The 17708-nt window shown below is 38.0% G+C and overlaps 1 long non-coding RNA gene and 1 pseudogene across 3 annotated transcripts in view; one reads left to right on the top strand and one right to left on the bottom strand.

Moving 5' to 3' along the window:
• LOC124885277 overlaps positions 1–17708 on the bottom strand; it is a 28031-nt pseudogene that overhangs the window by 796 nt on the left and 9527 nt on the right.
• LOC107847706 overlaps positions 740–17708 on the top strand; it is a 20905-nt gene continuing 3936 nt past the window's right edge. Inside the window, exons 1-5 of one of the 3 annotated variants that reach the window (XR_001667620.2) lie at positions 740–905; positions 4139–4275; positions 14589–15042; positions 15118–15239; positions 15355–15524. This is a non-coding gene — a long non-coding RNA (uncharacterized LOC107847706). Of the gene's footprint in view, positions 906–4138; positions 4276–14588; positions 15043–15117; positions 15292–15354; positions 15525–17708 lie in introns of all 3 variants that reach the window. The other 2 variants (XR_007047031.1, XR_001667619.2) reach the window with 2 other exon arrangements.

Here is a 17708-nt window from a genome sequence, read left to right as displayed (position 1 = left end):
AGATCCCTTGCCTTTTAAATAATTATTTAAAATCTCGGATTTTATATTTTATTCTTGATACATATGAATAAAAACACCATCCTACTTTTACTCCACAATTAATACATTCAATCTATTTTTTTTTGAAGTTTTTTTTTTCAAATATTTTATCCCCTAAAATCTCTCTCAAATTATCATCAACTGATACAACTTTCATTTCCTTTGCTGCAACTTCTTCACTAATTTCATTGTCTTTTTTTTAATTTTTTTTATCAACTTTTCTTTTATCAATTTTGAATTCTTTTTCAACTTTTAAGTCAATATCCATTAAGAAAAAGAAGAGAAATTGAATAATGTGATAGTGTCATATGTTTTGTGATAGTGATTTATATTTTAAGTTTTTTTTGTAAATATCTGATATATTTAACATATGTTTGACAAATATAAATTATTTATTTTGGTGTGAGATTGAATTTTTAATAGTTAGTGAGTAATTTTACGAAATCTATCATTGTGATACATTTGAAACCAAATATATCATTTATACGATTTGTGCCTAATTTTACTCTCCGTAATAATTAGAAATTAGTTGCTTTCTTATTTAACTAACTAATAAATTACAAATATATCACAATATATGTATATTAAAGACTAAAAGTTAGGGATATGATCTAATTTAATAAATGATTGGGATAAAATACTATAACCGTTAAACATTCCAAGATCTGGCATTTAGTAAGTTATCCCGTATGAAAATTACATTTATAGCCCCCCTCAGTAAACTAGGGCTTCTCATTACCCCCTCTCTCACTGCCCTGTCTCTCTCTCTAAATGGCGACGGGGAGTTGGTGGTATTGACGGCATTGAAGGCACTGCGCCGTTGGTGGTATTGGGCCCTTTTCGTTGGTGGTGAAGGCACTGCGACGGTGAGTTCTGCTGTTTTTCCCCTTTAATTCTGCTGTTGCATTGTGTTTTGGGTGGGGTGGGGTGGGATGGCCGCTTGGCAGTACTGTAAGTTTCCTGTGCCAATATTATTTGTGGATTGCTTATCTATTTTCTCTGATCTGTTTTAGTGTTATATTATTATTCTTCCCCCAAATGAAATGTTACATTGTGTGAGAATTTTGCAAGTATTTGCACTCACCTGCTCATGAACTTTGCAAGTATTTGGACATAATTATCTATAATTAAATTATGCATTTGTCAACTTGATGCAAATTTGCGCTCTTATAAATGAATTATGCATTTATAGGTTTATTCATTCTGAACTGTTGCGGTCAATAACCAAAATAGGTGTTACATTCTTGTAAAATAGTTGTAAGAAAAGCAGTCGTGTTACATTCTTCCTTTGGTCCAGTCTCATGGAAAATGCTAATATTTGCGTAAAATATCTGAATCATGTAACTATACCTCTTTAGAGTTCTTATTTGGGTTGGGAGTAATTTGCTTATTATGGAATCTCTTTGGTCTTTGGAAAATAGTTGGGCTGCCGTTTCCCTTGCCCCCTTCCCATCCTTTGATGTACAATTGTGAATTGTATACCGGTGTGCTAATTTAACTTGTTTAGAATCTAAGGGTGCGTCCTAGTGATCAATGAAGTGAGTGGAGGTCACAGATTGAGATTCAAATCTCAAAGGAAGGGAAAGACACTAGATTCCATCTCCCCCCGTATTGATGAGATGAATTACCTGTTTTTTTTTTGGTGGGAGGTAGTAGATACTCGACGAACTAGTCGAGATGTATGGGAGTTGCCCTCAATATCACCGCCATCCCAAAAACATTAAGCTGTTTAGTCTTTTCCTTTTTGGGCCAAACTTGTAAATTTTTCCTGCTAACTTTTTATTTTGAGAACTTTCTTTAGTGGAGACAAATTCATAATACAGAGGAACTAAGAGGCCTTGACTAATTACTAAATATTGTTCTGATCAGTTATGATAGACCATCACTTTGAATTTTCTTTCACAGATAAATTGGTCCAACATGCTGAATTTATCTTGAATCCACTCCTTGGATGAAAAGAAGGAAAGAGATCAAAATTAAGAAATAAATAATTAGTGTCGGACCAAAATAAGTCTCGATATAGTCTGTTTTAACTGGAAGGAACGGTAGAAAATACATGCTGTATAAAGAAGGAAAAAAATTTCCTACCAAAAGAGCTGGGACGGTATGCAAGTGAAACTGTGAAAGCAAAGTCACAGCAGCAATTGACCTGAGTAATAACTGAAGAGATAAGTTTTCTATGATAAAGGCGATGTCTTTATAGCTACTTAAAACCCAAGGCAGATCATGTGAAACCAAAGCTGTTGTTCTAGGTAATAAACAGATAATGGTGGAATAACACTCAAGTCTTAAACCAACTAGGAAACTGATTAAAATAAAAGAACCCCTGAAACAACTTGAATCAGATAGACAAGTCAATAATTACTTATAATTCTCCTCTAAAGTGTACTCCCATAATATCCAGATTTCTTTTCTGTTCTTTTCTTTATGTCAGTAAAAGAAACTTGTATGGCTAGTTCTAACATGCAAGTTTAAGTTTAAGTTTATCGACCTGGAAGGCATACGACAAAGTCCCCGGGGAGGTGCTTTGGAGATGCTTGGAGGTGAGTGGAGTACCGCTGGCATATACCAGAGTAATTAAGGATATGTATGATGGAGCGAAAACCCAGGTGAGGACGGCGGGAGGAGACTCAGAGCATTTCACTGTCCTGACAGGATTGCATCCGGGATCTACTCTTAGTCCCTTTTTGTTTGCGTTGGTGATGGATGTGTTGATGCGGCTCATTCAAGGGGAGCTGCCGTGGTGTATGCTTTTTACAGATGATGTAGTGCTGATAGATGAGGCTCGAGGGGGTGTGAATGACAAATTGGAGGTGTGGAGGCAAACTCTTGAGTCTAAAGGGTTCAGGGTGAGCAGAAGCAAGACAGAGTATGTGGAATGCAAGTTTAATGAGGTGAGGCAGGAGAATGAGGTAGTAGTGAAGCTGGAAGCACAGGAGGTATGTAAGAGGGATAAGTTCAAGTATCTTGGGTCCGTGATCCAGAGTAACGGTGAGATTGACGAGGATGTCTCGCACCGTATTGGGGCGGGATGGATGAAGTGGAAACTCGCGTCGGGGGTGCTGTGTGATAAGAAGGTGCCGCCCAAGCTTAAAGGCAAATTCTACAGGATGGTAGTCTGTCTGGCCTTGTTGTATGGAGTGGAGTGTTGGCCAGTTAAGAACTCCCACATCAAAAAAATGAAGGTTTGCGCTGGATGTGTGGACTGACTAGAGGGGATAGAGTTCGGAATGAGACTATCCGGGAGAAGGTTGGTGTGACTTCAGTGGAGTGCAAGATGCGGGAAGCACGATTGAGATGGTTCGGACATGTGAAGAGGAGGGGCATGGATGCCCCGGTCCGTAGGTGTGAGAGGCTAGCGTTGGATGGTTTTAGACGGGGTAGGGGTAGGCTGAAGAAGTACTGGGGTGAGGTGATTAGGCGGGACATGGAACAGTTACAGCTCACCGAGGACATGACCCTAGATAGGAAGGTCTGGAGGGCGCGAATTACGGCAGAGAATTAGGGCCAGTTTGGGTCGCTAGTGTAGGGAATTACTTGGTGGGGGTTTTATTCCTGTTATGATTCCGTGTTCCATGTTTTATTACGAATCTGTGTGCTTTCCTCTGCTTTCCTCTGTTTTATATTACTTATGGGTGCCGTACTTATGTTATGTAATCTGCTTCTGTGCTTTACTATGTGTTTGTGTGGTATCTTGTGCCTTGAGCCGGGGGTCTATCGGAAACAGCCTTTCTACCTCATCAGAGGTAGAGGTATGGACTGCGTACATCTTACCCCCCCAGACCCCACTAGGTGGGAATACACTGGGTTTGTTGTTGTTGTATTCTCATCTGAAAGTTGAAATAGAAATGATATGTGAAGACAATTCAATAGAAATCCTCATTCAAGGTAGGCCAGCATTCACCCATATTATCTCATTTTATTTTGAGCTTTATTTGGTGCCAATATTAGTTCTTTTTCCTGGAGTTTAATTGCAGTAATGGTTTGTACCATTTCTCTTTTGTTGAATTACCTAGAATCATAACAGTCCTGTTCATTAGCTCTGATTTTAGTTTCATTCCTCACTGGCCTAAACTCCTGGTTTGTTGTTATTTTGAAGAGACATACCCTGTTACAACTAGAGGAGGAACTAGAGGTACTAGAGGAGGAACTAGAGGAGTACCTGGATGTATTACGATTCCCTTTGCTGTAGATTCTATTCAAGAAGAAGCTCTTTTTGTGTTGAAGAAACTCGAGGTATAGTAGCCTGACCTTTATTCCATTTGAGAGTAATTAGCTTTCCTGCTGTACTCGGACAATTTTTTATTCAAATCTATGTTATATTATGGACTTAGTTATAACTCATTTACTTTTAGTGCTTGACTGTGTTTTGAACAACACGATAGCTATAGAACTTTGTATTGCACTATTAAGTCAGACCAGAAGCAGCATATTTTCCAAGATATGTGATTTAGCATAGGTACCGGATAGCTTTGATGTTTAAAAGTTAATTTTGGTCAAAATTTGATGGCCAGCTTCTGAGGGAACCTTTGCTGTGTGTGCTGAATCATGAGTATTTCATATTTCCTTGCCCAAGTACTGTGTCTATTAGGAGGGAATTTGCTTTCCTTGCCAAAGTACTATTTCTGTTAGGAGTGAATTGCGTCTGCTTTGTTCATTTCCTATGCTTCCAAAAATGAACAGCCGAGGGTAGACTCATCTATTAAATGTATCTTCTATGAGTCTATTATATTACATTTCAGAATGTGAAAATTTGTCGAGTTGAGTTGTAGTAATGTACTTGGATTATGACTTGGTGGTATTGTCCATAAATTTTTGTTAACTGGAAAAACCTTACCATGTTATTTCTTTGAAAAACACTTCTCTTTCTCTAGTTTTTGGAAGACTAACTCTTAAAAATCTATTTTCAACTGCTACAAAGATTCTGGACATGATTTTTTCTTAAACCAACAAGTAGTAAATGTTGAAATGATCTGTTCACTGTCCAGTGTTCATTGAAACTATAACTACTGTTGGTATTTTTTTCCTGTTGTCATTGTTTTGGTTCTCTTGCTTTTGTTTCTCTTCTTTATTGTTATTGTTGTCATTCTTGTGAAGATGGAAAATGCTGATCATACATGGATGTATAATAGAACTTTTCTTAACCGTGCGGGATTGAGGGAGGAATATAAAGATGGAGTAGCTGGATTTATTGCTAAAGCAATGACACTTGATGATTTTCTTATTGAAGGAACTTTTAGGTGTCCTTGCTTGAAATGCTAGTGTGCCAAGTTATTGAGTCTTGATCTTGTTAAGTTACATCTTTATAAGAAGGGATTTATGTTGAATTATACTGTGTGGATAGCTCATGGAGAGAGTGTTGCTGCTAATGATTTTGCTTTTTAGAATTCATTTGGGGGCGAGAGAAGTCCCATAAGAGAGAATAATAATGTTGAAAGTTCTCGATATAGTGAGATGGTCAGGTATGCTTTTGGGACACACTCAGGGGCTCAAAATGAATCAAATGATGAGGCTAAGCACTTTTATGAACAATTAAGGAAGCTAGTCATCCATTGGATGAAGGATCAGTGCATTCCAAGTTATCTGTTGTAGTTCGGCTAATAAGTATTAAGTCAGATTATTCTATTTCTCAGGAGGGCATGAATTCTATCATTGGACGTATGAATGAACTTAACCTAAATAAACTTGACTTACTCAAAGGTTTCTACACAACAAAGAAGTTGGTTTCTAAGTTAGGACTTTCAACAAAGAGGATTCACTATTGCGAGAAAGGTTATATGTTATTCTATAAGAAAGATGCAAATTTAGAACATCGCAAATTTTATAACCAACCTCGTTATAAGAAAGTCACAAGGAAGAAGATTTTGGTGAAGTCAATGCATGTGATGTCAAACATTCTTTGCAACTGCTTCCTCATAATGTCTATCTATTAATTTATGCTTTCATTGGTTGGCAATCGTTTTGATGTGGCTATGTAGGCCCACTTCTTCTTAAATTTATTTTATAGCAATATAAAGTTGTACCATAAACTGATTCCACATTTGAAATCACATGCATCGACTTAACCGGAATCTTCTTCCCTTTGGCATGTGTGACTTTCTTATAACGAAGCTAGTTACGAAATTTGCAATGTTCTAAATTTGCATCTTCCTTATAGAATAACATGCAACCTTTCTTGCAACAGTGAATCCTCTTTGATGAAAGTCCTAACTTAGAAACCAACTTCTTTATTGTGTAGAAATCTTTGGATAAGTCAAAGTTTATTTGGGTTAAGTTCATTCATAAGTCCAATGATAGAATTCATGCCTTCTTGAGAAATAAAATAATCTAACTTAATACTTAGTAACCGAACTGCAACAGATAACTTGGAATGCATTGATCCTTCATACAATGGATGACTAGCTTCCTTTAACTGTTCATAAAAGTGCTTAGCCTCATCATTTGAGCCCCTAAGTGTGTCCCAGAAGCGTCCCTGATCATCTCACTATTCGAGAACTTTCAACATTATTCTCTCACCCCCAAATGAACTCTGAAAAGCAAAATCATTAGCAGCAATACTCTCCCCATAAGCTATCCACACAGTATAATTCAACATAAATTCCTTCTTATAAAGATGTAACTTATTCTAAATGTTTTTGTTTCCTAATGGAGAATTGCATGTGTTTATGAAAAAGATGGTCATCCTATGTTAAAGTCTTGAAAAGAGAGTCTTTTGCATAAGTTTAATATGTTGTTTGAAATAAGAACTCTCATGTGATGTTTAAATCTTTTGTTGGTCATTAACATGATTTTCAAATGAAAGAGCTATCGATATGATATAATACGGCTTGCAAGTCTAGGTATGATAGTACCTATTATGAAATGCCCTTAACATGAAAGAAATTAATATTTTGAGCATGAAGCATGATTTTTAAAGGTCTAAAATTGGTCCTTAAGAGAGCTAAATGATTACCCGAAGAAAGCATCGAGTGCAAGGGCTCATTGCTAGAAATTGTGTTTTGGCGATGCGAAATTTATGATATGTTATCCTACACGGCGAATAGTTAGAACATCCTGTACGAGGATGCCTACGGTATGCCTGCAGAGGGCAGACCTACTCATGAAAACTCCAATCCTTGCGGCAAACTTGTATTTAGGGCTTAACAATGGCGGACCCATATGGTCCATGGGTAATCCGAATTGTAGGGTGTACCATCTAGCTCAGAATTAAAGCAAAGAGTTGAGTCCATGTTTTACAAGATTGATTGCAGCTTTTTAATCAGTCCATGTGTTTTGATCTCTATTATGTTAAACTATTTTCATAATGCTCCTGGATATTTTATATGAAATACATGTTGTTTTTGGTTAGTTCTTCATTAACATGATTTTTAAATGAAAGAGCTATCGACATGATATGATATAATACGGCTTGCAAGTCTAGGTATGACAGGACCTATTATGAAATGCCCTTAACATGAAAGAAATTAATATTTTGAGCATGAAGCATGATTTTTAAAGGTCTAAAATTGGGCCTTAAGAGAGCTAAATGATTACCAAGAGAAAGCATTGAGTGCAAGGGCTCATTGCTAGAAATCGTGTTTTGGCGATGCGAAATTTATGATATGTTATCCTACAAGGCAGATAATTAGAACATCTTGTATGGGTATGCCTACGGTATGCCTGCAGAGGGTATAACTACTCATGAAAACTCTAATCCTTGCGGCAAACTTGGATTTGGGGCTTAACAATGGCGGACCCATATAGTCCGTGAGTAATCCGAATTGTAGGGTGTACCATCTAGCTCAGAATTAAAGCAAAGAGTTGAGTCCATGTTTTACAAGATTGATTGCAGCTTTTTAATTATGTCCATGTGTTTTGATCTTTATTATGTTAAACTGTTTTCATAATGCTCTTGGATATTTTATATGAAATACATGTTGTTTTTGGTTAGTTCTGCATATACATTTCAAGTATCGACCGTCCTTGTGGCAGCTGCATTGTCTCATAAGGTAGGTTCTGAGGCATAGTCTCGTGGTCCAGCTCAACAGTAGATTACTCTTACTCTTAGGAATTCAGAGTTGATGAGCCTTCCTTACTTCGGAAGACCTTTTATCCATATGTTGGTTTCATGGTCCGGCCTTGTCCCAGCTTAGACAGACTAGTATTTCAGTAGAGGCTTCGTAGACTGGTTTAGATTGAATTTGGATTTATGCTTGATGACATAATGTAATTCGAATTAATTATGAGATTCTTCCTTATTTCTGTTTATCTTCCGTAATTCTATTTCATATGAATGGTGCTTATGATAGTATGCTAAGGGGTTTCTCGAGCCTTTATGATTTGGGATTCCCGTCACGGTCGGGCTTCGACTCGGGTCGTGATAGTACTCTATTAATGGGTACAGATTTCATACAGAAGAGTTCTCTAAGTGTAAGAAAACCCACAATAGTGGGGTGTAAGTGAAAGGTGATAGTGGTGTTGATCATTATGGTGTGCTTTAAGAGATTTTAGACCTCGACTATTATTTTAGTTGGCTAAAGAAAAAGTTGGTACTCTTTCGGTGTAAGTGGTGTTGAGATAGGGATCAAAAGCATTGTTTGATTAGGAGTGTGTGAGTTACATAATTGAGTAGTAACTGTACGTCTACTTCTGTACTAGTTTAGTTCTTGTAGGAGTCTAAGTCTAAGCATATGTATAGCTAAAATAGAACTCTTATCATACTTGTATTACTTGTACTAGGCTGCTAACTCTCTTCTATAAATAGGAGCATATGTAATCTCGGATTTTAATCAATAAAAACAAATAGTTCTCTTCCAAAACAGCTTGAGTTTTCTACATGATATTAGAGCAATAGAACTTCTCTTGCTGCGTAAAAGTGTTGAGAACTGAAAACTGTTTCTTTTTCTTCCAAAAACAGAAGTAATGGCTCCTTCGATCAATACTCTATCTACTTCCTCACTTCACCATCTCCCATTAAGCTTAAGCCAACTAAATATCTGATCTGGAGGACACAAATGATGCAGTTGATTTAGGTTTTAAAACTAACCTATCTTATTAAGGAGGCAACAACTGCATCACCATCTGCTAAATCTACCGCAAAGGCTGCTGAAACTAGCACCGGAAAGGATGTTGAAGATAGTAGCAGCGAAGATGATTGGGAGGAAAAGGATGTCTAACTCAGAAGTTGGATCTCAGGCACATTATCTGAGGGGAGCATGTACTTGATAGTCGGATGCTCAACTGCCAAGGAAATGTGGGAGTGTTTGGAGGAGGCCTACCTTCAAGCAACAAATGACAAGTAGTTTCAACTTAAACAACAACTACAAAATGTTAAGTTAGGAAGCAAGAAGATTGATGAATATATCAAAGAGTTCAAAGGCATTTGTGATGGACTTGTAGTCATACACAAGCCTGTTGATGAGGATAGCAAAGTTATCAACCTTGCTAGAGGCTTGGGTCTCAAATACATGACATTCCGGACTGTTACGCTAGGTAAGGCACCCTATCCTACTTTAAGTCAGTTTGTCAATGCTCTCAGGGGAAATGACATGAGATAGGATGAAGAAGAAGTGCCACAACAGCAACAAAATTTTAATATGGCATTCTCTGCTCAAAGGGGCAGGGCAAGAGGAAATTTCTATTGAGGTCGAGGTAACAATAACTTCAACTCCATGGGAGAGGTTTCAAACCTGCTGGACAAAGGAACAGTGCCGGATAAGGAAACAATAATTAAAGTAATCAAAATACTCAAAAGTAGAAATCAAAACAAATGGAAAGACACCTCTGAGGCATGTCAGATTTGTGGTAGGCATAATCACACTGCTCTAAAGTGTTTCTACAAGTGGGATTATTCATATCAGGCTACAGATGAATTACCACAAGCACTAACTTCTGTGAATCTACATAATATTTCAGCAGAAGATAACAACATGTATGTGGACTCGGGAGCCAGCAATCACATGACAAACAACTCAGGTAATCTAATTGACCTTAAAAACTATAATGGGCCTGATAAGATCATTGTTGGAAATGGCTCAAAGTTAGATATTACTCATATTGGGAATACTACTAAATCTGGTTTGAAATTAAAGGAAGTTCTTGTTGTTCCCAAGATTACTAAGAATCTGCTTTCTGTTCATAACATTGCAAAGGATAACTCATGTACTCTAGAATTTGATGAATCTGACTTTGTTGTAAAGGACAAGAAGACAAGGACACTATTGGCCAAGGGATCTAGCAAAGATGGACTCTATGCGTTGGAGGATAACAACCTTTATGCCTTGACTGCATCACAAGACTGGAAGAGCTCAGACAACATATGACATGCTAGATTAGGACATCCTAGTTTAAAGTCTTTAAAATTTTTGAGTAGAAATAGTTGCATTGATGTTAGTAGATGGAATAAAGTGCCTATTGTTTGTTCTAGTTGTCAGTTGGGAAAAGGATGCAAATTGTCATTTGGCTTGAGAAATAAAATTGAGAAAGAACCGTTGTTGAAAATACATTATGACCTTTGGGGACTTTCTCCTGTTTAATCTTCTCAACAAATAAGGTATTATGTCGTGTTTGTAGATGATAACACAAGGTTTACATGGATCTTTTCGTTGAAAAAAGAAATCAGAATTTTTTATAGTATTTCTCAAATTTCAGGAAATGGTGGAAAAACAATTCTCAAAAACTATAAAAATATTTCAGTGTGTGATGGAGGTGGTGAATTCGCCAACATAAAGTTTATTAAGAATTTGGATGACTATGGAATTATTAGGCAACTTTCATGTCCTAATACACTAGAACAAAATGGCATCGCTAAAAGAAACACATGCATATAGTTGAGACTGGTTTGAGTTTGCTGTTTCATGCCAAACTACCCTTGTTTCTATGGGTAGAAGCTTTCTTAACTGCTGTATTCCTCGTAAACAAGCTTCCCTCCACAGTGCTAAAAATGGAAACTCCTTTTGTTAAGTTGTATGGTGCACAACCCGACTACAACAGTCTCAAAGTGTTTGGATGCAAGTGTTTTCCCTATTTGAAAGGTAGCACAAAGTTCAGTCCCAAAACTTATCCTTGTGTGTTTATTGGATATAGTAATCTACATATGGGCCATAGGTGTTATCATCCTCTAACAAGAAGAGTGTATGTGTCTAGACATGTGGTGTTTGATGAAGGCACATTGCGTTACATACATTCAGACCGATCTCAGGAAAAATCTGATGTACCTACTCACCTAGCTACTTTTGTTGAATTTTTCTCCAAGTTGCAAGTTCCAAACATTATCAGTTCCACTTTAGGGGAAGTTTTGTCTAGCGGTTCTCATAATGTTAAAAAAGACAACAGTAGAAATGCATCTGGTGATGAAGTAGTTCATGTGTCTTTCGACCTAGATGATGAGAGCACTAATGATGAAGAAATCCAAGAAGTTGTTTCCAATCCTCATTCCCCAGTACATGATTCAACAGCCATGAAAAGACAATTGTAAGGGGATGCCATTAGTATTCAATTAAATGATGAGTACACTGAATCAACAAGTCCAAAACCAACACAATCCAGTTCACCACAATCTAATGTCCTCTCTATGCATGACTCTCAATGCATCCAGTTGGACGTTGATTTTTCAAAGAGGTTTAACACTAACGCTGAGCAGGCAGGAGTACTGGAGTACTGATAAGTGTTGAAGGTGACGTTGGTGATAGTTCTGTAGCTCAAGCAGTTCCACAAGGACATCACATATTGACAGGAAACAAAGCAAGGTTAGCTAACACCACTCATAAGGCTCTTGTTTCAATGAGAAAAGAGTCATACATGGAACCAAGAACGGTCAAGGAGGTGCTGAAGTCTCCGCTTTGGCTTGCATCTATGCAAGAAGAGATTGATGCACTACACTGCAACCAAACTTGGACTTTGGTTCCTAGGACTGTAGGAGCATAGTGGGATCAAAATGGGTGTTTAAAACTAAGTTGAAGGCAGATGGAACCATTGATAGGTATAAAGCGAGACTCGTTGCTAGAGGCTTCTCTCAACTTGAAGGGATTGATTTTGAGGAGACCTTCAGTCCTGTGGTTAAGACTACAACTATAAGAGTAGTCCTTTTAGTGGCTGAGTTCCAAGTGGAAAATCAGACAGGTAGATGTCAAAAATGCTTTTCTACATGGTCATGGAAGAAGTACACATGAGCCAGCCCCCGGGGTTTGTTGATCACAGGTATCCAGATCATGTGTGTTTACTAAAAAAGGCTTTGTATGGTCTTAAACAGGCACTAAGAGTCTGGTTTGAGAGGTTTAGTTTGCATTTACTTCACCTTGGTTTTCTATGCAGTACAACAGATCCTTCTTTGTTTACACTTCACTGTCATAAGGGAACAATTCTCCTTCTTTTGTATGTAGATGACATTATAGTGACAGGAAGCAATCCCGAACATGTCTCAGAAATTGTTACAAAGCTTAGGAAAGAATTTGCGATGAAGGATCTTGGACCTCTTCATTTCTTCTTAGGATTTGAGGTCAAACACTTCTCTGGAGAAATCCACTTAAGTCAAGGGAAGTATGCTGCTGAACTTCTGACCAAGACAAACATGACACGAGTAAAGGCAATGCATACTCCTCTAGCTCAGAAACATGGACTGCATGAAGCTACTGGAAGTGTTGTAGATGTATCTCGTGGGTAGTTTGCAATACTTAACCCTCACTTGACTAGATATAACTCATGCCGTCAATCTAGCTAGTTAGTTTATGCAAAGACCTAACAGTGAACACTTTCAAGGAGTCGAAAAATACTCAGGTATATCAAAGGAACTCTGCATCACGGACTCAGGATAATCTCACAATTTCCTTGTCCACTTTATGGCTATTCAGATGCTGACTGGGGGGAGGGGGGGTTTCCTACTACAAGGAGGTCGACTACAGGTTATAACATCTATCTTGGTGCAAATTGTATCTCGTGGGCATCCAAGAAGCAATCTACAGTAGCTAGGTCTAGTGCTGAAGCTGAATATAGAGCTTTGGCAGCCACTGCAGCTGAAATGACCTAGATCACCTACATTCTCCATGACATTGGAGTCTATCTAAAGATAGTACCTACCTTGTTCTGTGGTAATTTGAGTGCTCTCTACATGACAGTGAATCCAGTCATGCATGCTAGGACCAAACATGTGGAAATGAATTATCATTCTGTTCGTGAAAAGGTAGCCAGAGGATAACTGCTTACATAGTTTGAAAGGTCCAAGGATCAACTAGCTGACATCCACACAAAGGCTTTGACAAAGCATATGTTTATTGGTTTTCAAAGCAAGCTAGGAGTGATTGTTCCACCTCTCACTAGCTTGAAGGGAAGTGTTGAAGATAGGGATCAGAAACAGTGTTTGATTAGGAGTTTGTTGGTTACATAATTGAGCAGTAACTGTATGTCTACGTCTGTACTAGTTTAGTTCTTGTAGGAGTCTAAGCATATGTATAGCTAGAATAGAACTCTTATTATACTTGTATTACTTGTACTAGGCTTCTACCTCTCTCCTATAAATAGGAGCATATGGAATCTTGCATTTTTATCAATAAAAACAAACAGTTCTCTTCCAAAACAGTTTGAGTTTTCTACAAGTGGTACGATCTTATGCCTAGATTAGGTACAAAGGTGCACCCTCAATATAAAACAGTTGAAATTAAGCGTACAAGGAAGTATGGACTTTATGATCCATTTGTCATTGCACAAAATGAACAAGGGTATTACGCTCCTTATCCTTTGTGTAAGAATAAATCTGTGTGGCGGGTAGTTATAAAACAAAGCCCGTAGGTAGAGTTGAAGTAGAGGATGCATTGAATGTAGCATATCAGAATGGCTTTTCAAGTGTTGAAGAAAGGGTGGATGATGAATTAGTAGGTGAGTTGCAGCATAGCGAAGGCCTATACGAAGAATATTTGATCCTTCTAAACTTAGATTGAATGTTAATGATTATGGAGAAGGAACATTCGGGACAAACGGCGAGGAAGATCCTACTAATGAAAATGAAATAAGCAAGGAAGAGTCACTTGATGAAAATGAAACAAGTGAGGAAGACTTACCTGATGAAAATAAAACAAGTGATGAGGAAGAATTGATCAATGACTATGAATCAAGCGATGAAGAAGAATTGATCAATGACTATGAATCAAGCAATAAGGATTGAGTTGTTATTAATAGTAGTAATGTGTAGTAATTGAGTCTTAAATTGTATTTTAGCTGCTGCTTTTTGTTATTTTACTTGACAATATAGTGTCTTATCTTTGTTAACATTTGTAGTAACAGTAAGAACATTGTTAGTTGTTTGATTAAATAGCAGTGGTGAATTTCTGTAGTATGTGTGTTGTTTGCTTTGTTCAATTGATACTACTTATTTATTACATTTATCCATTATTTTAAGATTTCTGAAATGATGGAAAAGCATAAATGTTTTAATTGTTAATGGTTGAGAAATCTTAGTTGTTATCCCTTGCAGACACAATAATTATTTCCTGTCATTCATTACACAAATAATTTGTATGTCCAATTTTTCTTTTATGAGAAATAGCTTGTTTGCTAATTTGGTTCTTTTTTTTTTCCAGGTGGTTAGTAAAGAAAACTAATAGCATTAAAGGGTAATGGTAATGAACGACGTAATAAAAGTAAGAAATGACTTGATTATCCTCCTATAGGTCAATACACACCACCACCACCACTTGTTACCACAACTCCTCCACCAATTACTATAAATCTTCCTCCTTCTAGGTCAACTATTTCACTACCAAATGTATTTTTCATGCCCCCACCGTCTGACCAGTTCCACACCTCTTCTTCCCATAATATTCTGCATTGTAGCTCTTCATCTGTGCCTTCGACATCATCTACACCTAGCCTTCCTGGATTGAGAATTGGAGATCCTAGCACATCAATATCGCCATCCATTGATAGTGTTACTATGTCTAATGCTAGAGTAACTGCCTTCTAGAATCTGAAGCTTAAAGAGGTATTAGAATATGACAATTTTGGGAGGCTAATTATCGTCCCTGAAGGTGATGGGTAAGTAACCCTTGTGTTTTTCCTTAATTTTTAAATTTTCGAAAGCTAAGATGGTTTAATATAATTTTATTGCAGGTTCTGCATATAGCACCAGACATATGGTTATAGAATCAATTAAACCATTTTTCAAAGAGTTGTGGGGTAGTTGGAACCAGATTCCATGCGAAATCAGAATTCAAATGTGGAATCAGTTTACGGTATAATCAAAATTCAAAGAATTTATCATTTCATTATGCTGTGAAACTTGAAGTAAGTAGATTTTTCCAGTCCCTGAATCTTGGTATGCTTATTATTCTTTTCCAATTGTTGAAGTGTGCTGAAAATTACTTTCCAGTCCCTGAAGTATGCTAATTGTTGAAGTATGATGAATCTTGGTATGCTTGACATTCTTTGCTGGGAAACTTGAAGTAAATAGGTTTCACCATTTCATTGTTGAAGTATACTGAAAGTTGAAGTAAATAGGCTTTGGTTGGACAGAAGAGGTAACTGATTACTTTTAAGCTAAAAATAGGAAATTCTGTTGAGAAATAAAGTTCATATCTGTATCTGTATTCTTGGCTTATTGCTCTGCCTACTTGCTCTACTTTTTGTTTTTTGCCTACTTGCTCTACTTTTTTTTTTTCAAGTGTACAGAGTGTGTTAGGGGAGTTGGAGCACTCAGAGGAGTGTCGGGATTTCAGTTATTGTAGATGTTTTAAGGTGGAGGAGGTTAGAGAGGTTGTTCGTAGGATGCGAAGGGATAGGGCGATGGGGCCTGAAGGATTTTTGGAAGTTTTCTGGCGAGGCTGGTTTAAGTTGGTTGACTAGATTGTTTAACAAATTTTCAAGACGGCGAAAATGTCCGAGGCTTGGAGGTGGAGTACTATGATCCCTCTTTATAAGAACAAGTGTGATATTCAGAGTTGCAATAATTATAGAGGTATTAAGTTATTGAGTCACTCTATGAAGATTTGGGAGAGAGTGGTCGAGGTAAGGCTGAGATGGATAGTGTCTATTTCGGAGAATCAGTTTGGATTTATGCCTGGCCGCTCGACGACGAAGGCAATTCACCTGGTACGGAGGCTGGTGGAACAGTATAGGGAAAAGAAGAAGGACCTGCACATGGTGTTTATCGACTTGGAGAAGGCATACGACAAAGTCCCCAGGGAGGTTCTTTGGAGATGCTTGGAGGTGAGTGGAGTTCCGGTGGCGTATATCAGAGCAATTAAGGACATGTATGATGGAGCTAAAACTCAGGTGAGGACGGCGAGAGGAGACTCAGAGCATTTCACTGTCATGACAGGATTGCATCAGGGATCTACTCTTAGTCCCTTTTTGTTTGCTTTGGTGATGGATGTATTGACGCGGCTTATTCAAGGAGAGGTGCCTTGGTGTATGTTTTTTGCAGTGATGTAGTTTTGATTGATGAGACGCGGGTGTGTGTGAATGATAAATTAGAGGTGTGGAGACAAACTCTTGAGTCTAAAGGGTTCAGGTTGAGTAGGAGCCAGACAGAGTATTTGGAATGCAAGTTTAATGGCGTGAGACTGGAGAATGAGGTGGTAGTGAAGTTGGAATCACAGGTGGTATGTAAGAGGGATAGTTTCAAGTATCTCGGGTTCGTGATTTAGCGTAACAGTGAGATTGGCGAGGATGTCTCGCATCGTATCGGGACGGGATGGATGAAGTGGAAGCTCGCTTCGGGGGTGTTGTGTGATAAGAAGGTGCCGCCCAAGCTTAAAGGCAAATTCTACAGGGTGGCAGTTCGTCTGACCATGTTGTATGGAGCAGAGTGTTGGCCAGTTAAGAGCTTCCACATTGAAAAAATGAAGGTGGCGGAAATGCGGATGTTGCGTTGGATGTGTGGGCTGATTAGGAGGATAGAATTCGGAATGAGACTATCAGGGAGAAGGTTGGTGTGACTCAGTGGAGAATAAGATGCGGGAAGTCCGATTGAGATGGTTCAGACACATGATGAGGAGGGGCATGGATGCTCCGATTCGTAGGTGTGAGAGGCTAGCTTTGGATGGTTTTAGGCGGGGTAGGGGTAGGCCGAAGAAGTACTGGGGAGAGGTGACTAGGCGGGACATGGAGCAGTTACAGCTCGCTGAGGACATGACCCTAGATAGGAAGATCTGAAGGACGCGAATTAGGGCAGAAGGCTAGGGTCAGTTTGAGTTGCTAGTGTAGGGAATTACTTGGTGGGGGTATTATTCTTTAACTTGTTTCATGCTTTATTACGAATCTGTTTACTTTTCTCTGTTTTCTATTACTTGTGGGTATCGTATTTATGTTATGCCATCTTGTTCCATGCTTTACTATATATTTGTGTAGTATTCTGTGTCTCGAGCCGGGGGTCTATCGGAAACAACCTTTCTACTTCCTTAGAGGTAGAGGTATGGACTGCGTACATCTTACCCTCCCCAGACCTCACTATGTGGGAATACACTGGGTTTGTTGTTGTTTCAAGTGTACAGAGTCTGAAAAGTGATTTGTGTCTAAAAAGATTGTCAAGGACTCAAATGTCGAACATTCTTTGCAAGTGCTTCCTCATAATGTCAATCCATTAAACTATGCTTTGATTTGGCCGACAGTCGTTCTGATGTGGCTATGTAGGCCCACTTCTTAAATTTATTTTAATAAAAATTACACAAATACACAACTTATGTTTTCAATATTACAAAAAA

Source organism: Capsicum annuum, chromosome 11 (assembly GCF_002878395.1).
Source record: "Capsicum annuum cultivar UCD-10X-F1 chromosome 11, UCD10Xv1.1, whole genome shotgun sequence".
Lineage (NCBI taxonomy): Eukaryota > Viridiplantae > Streptophyta > Magnoliopsida > Solanales > Solanaceae > Capsicum > Capsicum annuum.
The sequence above is the reverse complement of the archived record's forward strand: the minus strand, read 5'-3'. Positions and strand labels throughout refer to the sequence as shown.